Raw genomic sequence first — 10,495 nt, 5'->3', positions numbered from 1 at the left:
CGTGAGTAGGCCAGCAACTAAAACAAGTACTTGTAATACTTATTCAGCTTTGCTATTCAGTTACGAATTTTGCTATTCCTTGCTACTATATTGTGCCTGTCCAAGCTCCACTTTCTTCTAACCAAGTACAGGTTCGCCTTGCAACTGTTACACTCAAGCTACAACGGTATCACAGTCACCGACCGATTGCACCGCCTGTTGCTTTGGTAAGAACACTTGTGAGACCGTGGTAAGACGCTTGAGAGTTAAGTGCCTTGTTTTTCCTTGTCCACAACCTAAGTAGTTGGTAGGGATAATACTATTTGTGTTGTCTTCTTCTTTCTACTAACCATGTTAGGAAAAGCGGAAGGCAGTGGCAAAAGAAACGGGGACACACCTACAGATTTCAATGACTGTGTTTCTAAGAATGAGCTTCGTGCTGTTCTTGATGACAAGTTTAATGAGATCCTTCAACAAATCACCAACTTGGCCAAGAGGATTGAAGATGTTGAACAATGACATCCTGAACCACGTCCTGAAGATGATGATGATGATCTCTCTAAGGAGGATGATGGTGATGCGGAGGCTGAAGCAGAAGCTCAACGACGTGCTGAGGATGCACGTAATCGTAATCGGTTGAACTTTAACCGATGTGGTATGGGAGGTAATAACCAAGGTAATAATGATCCTTTCTCTAAAACCAAGCTTAAGATACCTCCTTTTTCTGGTTCTGCTGATCCTGAAGCATATTTAGATTGAGAGATGGCTGTAGATCAAAAATTTAGCTCCCATCAAGTTCCTAAAGAATATAGAGTTAGACTTGCTACTAGTGAGTTTACTAGTTTTGCTCTTTTCTGGTGGAATGATATTTGCAATAATGTTAATGCTAATGCTCAAATACCTCAAACCTGGACTGTACTTAAATAACGAATGAAATCGAGATTTGTTCCTCCATACTATTAGCGTGATCTGCGATTAAAACTGCAACATTTAAATCAAAGTAGTAAGACTGTTGAGGAATATTATCAGGAGCTTTTAATTGGTCTAGCACGTAGTAACATACAAGAGGATAAAATGGATAAGTGTTCTAGATTTTTTGAAGGTTTGCGTCGTGAAATACAGGATGTTCTTGACTATAAAGAATGTACTAGATTTTCCCAGTTATATCATTATGCTCTTAAAGCTGAAAGAGAAGTACAGGGACGACAACCTAGGCGTTTCATGACTCCATCCACTCCTTCACGTCCAACCGAGGTGAGTAAATTTTCTGATGTGCAGACACCACCAGCGCCTGTAAAGAAGAGTTCTTCTATCACACCTTCTTCTAGTGGATCTGCTACACCTTCCTCTAGCAGCTCTTCTAAAATTGTTTGCCACCACTATAGGGGCATGTGACATATTGCTAAAGAATGCCCTAGCAAAGGCGCATATATTGCTACTGATGATGGTGGGTATACAAGTGCTAGTGATGAAGAGAATGAATTTGCACTTGCAACTGATCTTTATGCAGATAAATTTGTGGATAGTGCTGAAGATCCTGATGAGGTAATTGATAGTGTGACATGCACTGCAAACTACAAATCAATCCTTGTTCAGCGTGTTTTGAGTACACAAGTTGAGCCAGTAGACAAGCTACAACGCCACAATTTGTTTCAAATGTTCCTCATTGTCAATAATTTTCGTGTTCATGCTATAATTGATGGAGGGAGCAGCAATAACTTGGTAAGTTCTGAGCTTGTCAAGACCCTTGGTTTATCTACACGTGCTCTTCCACATTCATACCATGTTCAGTGGTTCAACAATAGTGGTAAGGCAAAGGTAACACAATCTGCTCGTGTGCATTTTTCTATCGGATCATACCATGATTATGCTAATTTTGATGTCGTGCCTATGCAAGCTTGTTCACTTTTGTTAGGCCGCCCTTGGCAATATGATAATAATGTTCTACATCATGGTAGGCAAAATATATATACTTTTATATTTAAGGGAAAGACCATTGCTTTACTTCCTTTAACTCCTGCTGAAATTGTGCAATATGAAAAGGAACTTGCTGAAAAGAAAAACAAAGGCCATGACAAAGACTTTAGCAAACCAATAAATGAACCATCAAGTAACATGAAAGAAGTTTATTTGCTCTTAAATATGTCCTTGTTGATCATGATGAACCTTGTTATGCTTTAACTTGTACATCGCCTATATGTCCACTTGGTCCTGCTTCTAGTGTTATGCCTCTTGTTAGTACTAACCTTTTGCAAGAGGAGGATGAATTCCCAGCAGGGAAGCCACCAGCCTTTGCGAAGGATTGGGCACCTTGATGAATGTCTTCTTCCGGAGCCATCGTTGCTGTCATCCAATGGAGGAGACGATCTACTTCAGTCGAGGACAACTTCAATTCAAGAAAGGGAGGATGATGAGGACATCACTTCTTCATCACATACAAGCCAAGGAGAGGAGGAGGACTAGCATGGGCGTCCAATTCATCTTTCTCATGGTGGAGGCCCAGTCCAACTGAAGTTGGAGCCCATCTCGGGTTTAAGGACCAGTCTGCCTTAAACTGGTCACCTAGGACGCATCCAGACTCCGTTTTCGACGATCTACATATGGTTGGAAAGCTAATTTAATAAGGAAGCCAATGCAAGTAGTCTCACGTCAAAATACTTTCAAAATCAATGGGAATCGTCAAAATAAGTCAGCATCCAGAATCTACCAGGGTGCTGCAACACCGTCTTTTGGTCCGTCGGACCGTGTATTGTGTTTGGGCCCATTAGGGGGCGCGTCCAGGGGGTGACGCCCAAGACTCTATAAATAGCAGCCGTCTCTCTCCTTAGGGTTTGGGTTTTGTTTAGTTCTTGATTTCCTCGTGAAACAGATATCGTTTTGCTGCAACTATGCAGCCAAGGCTGCTTGCTGTGAACCAGGGCCCCAGTTCTTGATCTTGTTCACCTATGGTGATTTGTCCTTTCGAATAAAGACTTGAACTCCTTGTCATTATCTTAAGCCTCATATTTATTTGCAATTTTAGATTGCGTTCATCCCATTCTTGCTTATGTTCTCGATTCGCTTGCAGGAAAGCCTTCTCGACGAGGTCAATCGCGTTCGCGTGGTTGATAACCAACGGAGCAGTGGTGTAATGGTTGTGGGGGTCCAAATCAGTTTTGGTTCAAAGCCTAGATCATGAACGTCAAGTCTCCACCAATCAACGCTATCATACATGTCGGAAGATCGGGCCTAGTCTACATCACTCGCCGTCAATGGTCTTGAGCTTGTAGGCGCCTAGTCGGAGCACCTCCGCGATGACGTACGGTCCCTCCCACGGCGGGGTGAGCTTGTGGTGGTCTTTGTTGCTCTAGACGAGGCGAAGGGGTGAGCTTGTGGTGGTCTTTGTTGCTCTAGATGAGGCGAAGGACCAGGTCTCTAACGTTGAAGGCCTGCCCCTACACCCGACAGCTGTGGTATTGTCGCAACGCCTGCTGGTACTTGGCCGAGCAGAGGAGGGCAACGTCGCGCGCTTCATCCAGCTGGTCCATGGCGTCCTCGAGGGACGCCTCGGCTCCCTGCTCGTCGTATGCCCTGACCCTTGGTGCTCCATAGTCAAGGTCGGTTGGGAGGACGACCTTAGAACCATAGACCATGAAGAACGGCGTGTAGCCAGTGGCCTGGCTGGGAGTCGTCCTTAGGCTCTAGAGCACCGCATGAAGCTCGGTGACCCATCGTCCGCTGAACTTATTCAACCAGTTGAAGATCCTAGGCTTGAGGCCCTATAGGACCATGTCGTTTGCGCGCGCGCTCGACCTACCTGTTCGTCCAGGGATGCGCAGCGGTGGCCCAATCGACCTGGATGTGGTATTCATCGCAGAATCGGAGGAACTTCTTTCTAGTGAACTGCGTGCCATTGTCCATGATGATGGAGTTTGAGACTCCAAAGCGATGGACGATGTCGAGGAAGAATAGAACAGCCTGCTCGGACTTGATCATAGAGATCGGCCGAGCCTCTATCCACTTTGTGAACTTGTCTACGGTGACAAGCAAGTGGGTGTAGCCCACGAGCGCTCTTTTGGGAGGTCCGACCAGATTGAGTCCCCAGACCATGAACGGCCACATGATGGGGATCGTCTGGAGCGCTTGGGCCGGTAGGTGAGTCTACCAAGCATAGTACTAACACCCTTCATAGGTGCGCACGATCTGCTCAGCGTCGGCTACGGCGGTCGGCCAGTAGAAGTCTTGTCGGAACACGTTTCCAACCAAGGTCCTAGGCGTGGCATGGTGACCGCAGACCCCATCATGGATATCGCTCAGGAAACACTTCCCCTGTTCGATAGGGATGTAGTGCTACAGGATCCTGGTGTGGTTTCACTTATAGAGTTCACCCTCTATAAGGACAAAGGACTTTGCGCGACGTGCGAGCCATCGAGCCTCCATCTTGTCCATCGGTAGCACCTCACGGAGGAGGTAGTCGAGGTAGAGCGTCCTCTAGTTGACCAGAGGGTCAAGCTCTGTTGTTGGGTCCTCTTCAAGCTCCATGACTTCAGGGCTAGATGGAGCCGACGGTTGGTCAGCCCCCGAGCCTAGGGCGGATGAAGCATCACCGGCTTGTTTCGATCCCTCATAATGAACTGAGGGCTTATGCTGATCGCTGGCAAAGACGCCACTGGCACCGGCTCTCGACCAGACGCTGCTTTTGCCATCGTGTTGGCTTCCCTGTTGAGACACCTTAGAATGTGGTTGACCTCAAGGCCATCGAACTTGTCCTCCAACTAGCGGACTTCTCGGCAGTATGCAGCCATCTTGGCGTTGTGGCAGCTTGACTTCTTCATGACTTGGTCGACGACCAGCTGGGAGTTGCCCTAGACATCGAGGCGTCGGATGCCCAACTCGACGGTGATGCACAGGCCATTGATGAGCGCCTCATATTTGGCCACATTGTTGGAGGAGGGGAGATGGAGGTGAACTATGCACCTTATGCGTATCCTGAGGGGCGAAACGAAGACCAACCCCATGTCGGCGCCTTTCTTCATCAGTGATCCATTGAAGTACATCATCCAGTACTCCTGGTCAATGACCGCTGGTGGCATTTGGAGCTTGGTCCACTCTGCGACGAAATCAGCCAACATATGAGACTTGATGGCCATCTAGGAGACATACGTAATGCCCTCACCCATTAGCTCAAGGGCCCACTTCGCTATTCTTCCCATGGCTTCCTGGTTTTGGATGACCTCGCCAAGGGGAAAGGACATCATGACAGTCACTGGATGTGACTCGAAGTAGTGGCGCAACTTCCTCTTGGCGATGAGGACGGCGTATAGGAGCTTCTGGATTTGGGGGTAGCGGGTTTTAAAGTTGAATAGGACCTCACAAATGAAGTACACGGGGCGCTGTACTTTGAGGGCGTGCCCTTCTTCTCGCTCTACTACCAGGGCGGCGCTGACCACTTGCGTGGTGCCCACAACATAGAGCAGAAGGGGTTCTCCATCGATTGGAGGAACTAGGATCGGAGCCTTTGTCAGAAGCTGCTTGACCATGTCAAGTGCTTCCTGGGCCTCGGACGTCCATTCAAAGTGGTCGGCCTTCTTCAGAAGTTGATAAAGGGGGAGACCTCATACGCCAAGGCGCGAGATGAAGCGACTGAGTGCGGCGAGGCACCCTGTAACTCGTTGTACCCCTTCATGTTCTGAATTGGGCCCATCCTTGTGACGGCTGATATCTTCTCTAGGTTGGCTTCGATGCCATGCTCGGAGACGATGAAACCGAGCAGCATGCCCCTCGGGACCCCAAAAACGCACTTCTCGGGCTTGAGCTTAATGTCATTTGCTCGAAGTTTCATGAAGGTCTGCTCAAGGTCGGCTAAGAGCTGGTCAGCCCATCTGGACTTGACCACGATGTCATCCACATAAGCCTCAACAGTCCGCCTGATGAGGTCCCTAAAACACTTAAGCATACAACGCTGGTACGTAGCCCCAGCATTCTTCATACCAAACGGCATTGTGACGTAGCAGAATGATCCAAAGGGGGTGATGAAAGATGTCACAAGATGGTCGGACTCTTTCATTGTGATTTGATAGTACCTGGAGTACGCATCAAGGAAGCAGAGGGTTTCGCAACCTGAGGTAGAGTCGACTATGTGGTCTATGCGCGGCAAAGGAAATGGATCCTTTGGGCATGCTTTGTTGAGACCCATGTAGTCAACACACATCCTCCATTTCCCACTCTTCTTTCATACAAGAACATGATTGGCTAGCCACTCAGGGTGGTACACCTCCTTGATGAATTCGACCACCAAAAGCTTCGTGATCTCCTCGCCAATGGTCCTATGTTTCCCCTCGTCAAAGTGACGCAAGTGTTGCTTCACCTGCTTGGAACCTGGGTAGATTTTTAATGTATGCTCAGTGACTTCCCTCGGAATGCCAGGCATGTCCGAGGGTTTCCACGTGAAGATGTCTCTATTGGCGTGGAGGAAGTCGACGAGCGCGCTTTCCTATTTAGAGGAAAGTATGGTGCCAACGCGTACCACCTTGCCCTCGGGGCTACCGGGGTCTATGAGGACCTCCTTGGAGCCCTCCGCTGGCTCAAAAGACTAGGTCAACCGCTTGGGGTCGGGTGCTTCTTCGGCAACCTCCTTCCTGTTGGCCACGAGCTCTCCGGAGGTGATGATTGCTGTGGCAGGATCACAGCACATGACCTCGCACTCATAGGCGCGTTGGAAGGAGGTGCCGACGATGATGACCCCATCTAGGCCTGACATCTTCAACTTGAGGTAGGTGTAGTTGGGGATGGCCATGAACTTGCATAGCATGGTCGTCCCAGGATGGCGTGGTAGGTTATGTGGAACCCAACCACTTTGAAGGCGAGGGTCTCTGTCCTATAGTTGGACGGACCCCTGAAGGTGATGGGTAGATCGATCTGGCCAAGTGGCACGGCCTGCTTTCTAAGCACGATGCCATGGAAAGGCACTCTGGTCAGCCGGATGCACACTCGGTCGATGCCCATGGCGTCGACTGTCTCATCGTACATGATGTTGAGGCCGCTGCCTCCATCCATCAGTACCTTAGTGAGCCGCTTTGTGCCGACGATCGGGTCGACCACGAGCGGGTATCTCCCAGGTTGCGGGATGTTCTCCGGGTGGTTGGTCCGATCGAAGGTTATGGTGCACTCTGACCATCAGAGGAAGGCAAGCATGGCTAGCTCAGTCGTATAGACCTCACGACACGCAAGCTTCTGACGACGCTTGGAGTCGAAGGCTGCCGACCCTCCAAAGATCATAAGACAGCCATCTAGTATCGAAAAGCTGCCGTCCTTCCCCTCGGTGTCGTCTGTGGTCGGATTAGGGTCCTTCCCACGCTTCCCTTTGTTGGAGCCTCTGGACAAGAACCGCTTCATGAGGTCGCAGTCCTTATATAGATGCTTGACGGGGAAGGCATGGTTCGGGCATGGCCCCTCAAGTAGCTTCTCAAAGTGGTTTGGAGTGCTCTCCGTGGGCTTCTGACCACCCTTTCGATCGGCGGCAGCCACAAGCGAGCCCTCGCGTAGCTGCTTGTTCTTGTTCTTAGCAAGATAGTTGGAGGCACCTTCGCCAGCATCCTCGTCCTGTTTCGCCTTGCCCTTGAGGTAGTCGAAGATCGCTCCGACCGCCTCTTCGCCCGAGGCATGGCTAGTGGTGATGTCGAGGAGCTCCTTGGTGGTTCGTGGGCCCTTGCATCCTAGCTTGTGAACTAGGGACTCGCAGGTCGTCCCAGACAGGAAAGCTCCTATAACGTCGGCGTCAGAGACATTAGGTAGCTCATTGCACTACTAGGAGAAGCACCGGATATACCCACTGAGGGTTTCTCTAGCCTTTTATCGGCAGTTCTTGAGATCCCATGGGTTCCCAGGGCGCTTGTATGTGCCCTAGAAATTCCCCACGAAGATCTCTTTCAGGTCCGCCCAACTTTGGATTCTGTTGGGCGAAAGGTGTTCAACCCATGTTCACGCCAAATCGGCCAGAAACAATGGAAGGTTGCGGATAATGAAATCATCATTATTCGCTCCATTGGCTTGGCAGACAAGCTGATAATCCTTGAGCCACAGTCCGGGGTTCATTTCCCTAGAGTATTTTAGGATGTTGGTCGGCGGTCGGTACCTTGGTTGGAAGGCAGCGTTGAGGATGTGTCGACCGAAGGCCTAAGGCCCCAGCAGGCTGGGGCTTGGGCTTTGGTCCTCAACACTATCGTAGCATCCGCCATGATGAGTGTGATAGCCGTGGCTAGTTCCCTCTCTTGGGTCATTGTAGGTACGCCTACGAGTGTCGAGGGTGTCGCATGCGTCTCGGTTATGTCCGAGATGCTGATGCACCAGGACCGCAGTGCGCTATCTGCCGCCTAGTGGACTGACGTGTTCTAAGGGCGTGCACTGGCTGGCATCGAGCTCGCGTCACCAAGACAGAGAGCTCTCGGCCTGCTGCGTAGCCACACGCTCGAGTAGCGTGCGAATCTCATATTGGGCCCATGATCCTTGGGCGTCGCAGGCTCCGGAAGCCCCCAGAGCAAGGCTACCATAGCATTGATGTTCTGGCTTGCCCGAGCAAACCGTGGGAGTGCTTGATCGTCCTCGACGATCCTCCAGTTCATGTCATGGGCCATGGCGCATGCACGGCCCCCGTCTCCATGGCGCTCGATCTCGCGATCAAGTTCCGCCCATTCCTGCTCGAGCTGGAGTCGCACTTCCTCAAGCTATGAGTGTCGGGCCTTTAGCTGCTCCATCTGCAGGTGGGGTGGGGCTTTTGCATCCCCCTCGACCTCGTCGTCGATGTCGTTCATCGAGGTAGCCTCCTACTCCTGGATGCTTCCGATGTGTCGCTCGGGGGTACCTATCATGAAGCATTCACGAGAGGGGTGATGGCTCCCCCTACTTGAAAGCTCTAGTTTGGTTTTGGTGAATTGATGAAACCCTAAGTGCTAACCTAGTTTATCAAGTGATCATGAGATAGGTAGCACATTCCAAGTGGTGAAGCAAATGAAGATCATGACATGATGATGGTGATGCCATGGTGATGATCAAGTGCTTGGACTTGAAAAGAAGAAAGAGAAAAACAAAAGGCTCAAGGCAAAGGTATAAATAGTAGGAGCTATTTTATTTTGGTGATCAAGACACTTAGAGAGTGTGATCACATTTAGGTTCGATAGCCGTACTATTAAGAGGGGTGAAACTCGTATCGGAATGCGGTTATCAAAGTGCCACTAGATGCTGTAACTCATTGCATATGCATTTAGGATCTAGTGGAGTGCTAACACCCTTGAAAATGTTTGTGAAAATATGCTAACACATGTGCACAAGGTGATACACTTGGTGGTTGGCACATTTGAGCAAGGGTTAGGAACTTCACCGGCGGAGTGTCCGCCCGTAGAGTGCGAACAGTCTGACGGTGCCACCGGTGCCCTAGACAGAAAAGACGGAGGTCACTTTAAGTGACCGGACACTGGTCTCGGTTGGACCGGCGCGTCCGGTCAGTGGCAGCAGAGGGCGCGTAGCATCGGTCTCTGACCGGATGCTGGGTCACTCAGTGACTGGACGCTAATAGGGTGCGTCCAGTCCTGCTGACATGGCAGTGGACAGAGGAGTCGTCGGGTGACCGGACGCTAGGTGTGTCCGGTTGAGCATGACTGGGAGCGTCTGGACATGAAAAGTCATCTCTGGATGCTTACTAGAAATGATCGGACGTTGGGGTTCAGCGTCCGGTCACTTTGAGCTGCTACATCCGGTCGTCACTTGACCGTTGAGATCGGGCGATCAACATTTGAAGAGAGGGGACATGTGGCACGCATCATGTGACCGGACGCTGAGGTCCAGCGTCCGGTCAATATGACCGGAGCGTCCGGTCACCCCGTGTTGTGCCCAGTGAAGGGGTACAGTGACTCTATTTCATTGGGGCTTCTATTTAAGCCACATGGCCGGCTCAAGCTCACTCTCTTGGCCATTTGCATTGACATAGCAACCTTGTGAACTTAGCCAAAGCCCTCCCACTCATCTCCATCATTGATTCATCATCTTTGTGGGATTGGGAGAGAATCCAAGTGCATTGCTTGAGTGTTTGCATCTAGAGGCACTTGGTGTTCGTGTTTTGCTGTGGGATTCGCTTGTTACTCTTGGTGGTTGCCGCCACCTAGACGGCTTGGTGCAGCGAGGATCGTTGAGTGGAGGGTGGTGATTGTCTCCGACTCCGATCGTGGTGATTATAAGGGGTTCTTGACCTTTTAACCGGCGAAGAGCCAAAAGCTACTCTAGTGAATTGCTCGTGGCTTGTGTGATCCTCATCTTGTGTTGGTTGTGCGGCACCCTATTGAGGGTTTGGCGTGTGATGCCAACTAGCGCGTGAACCTCCAATTGAGTGGATCGCCACAACGAGGAGTAGGTTGCCAGCAAGCAAGTGAACCTCGGTAAAAAATCATTATGTTAATCATTTGATTCCGAGGTGATTGGTCTTCATTGGTATTCATTCTTGTGATTGTTTGGCTCCTTCCTCGACACGGCGGTATAAACAAATTGC

This window comes from Miscanthus floridulus, chromosome 18 (assembly GCF_019320115.1).
Source record: "Miscanthus floridulus cultivar M001 chromosome 18, ASM1932011v1, whole genome shotgun sequence".
NCBI classification, from domain to species: domain Eukaryota; kingdom Viridiplantae; phylum Streptophyta; class Magnoliopsida; order Poales; family Poaceae; genus Miscanthus; species Miscanthus floridulus.
Note: the sequence above shows the minus strand (reverse complement) of the source record.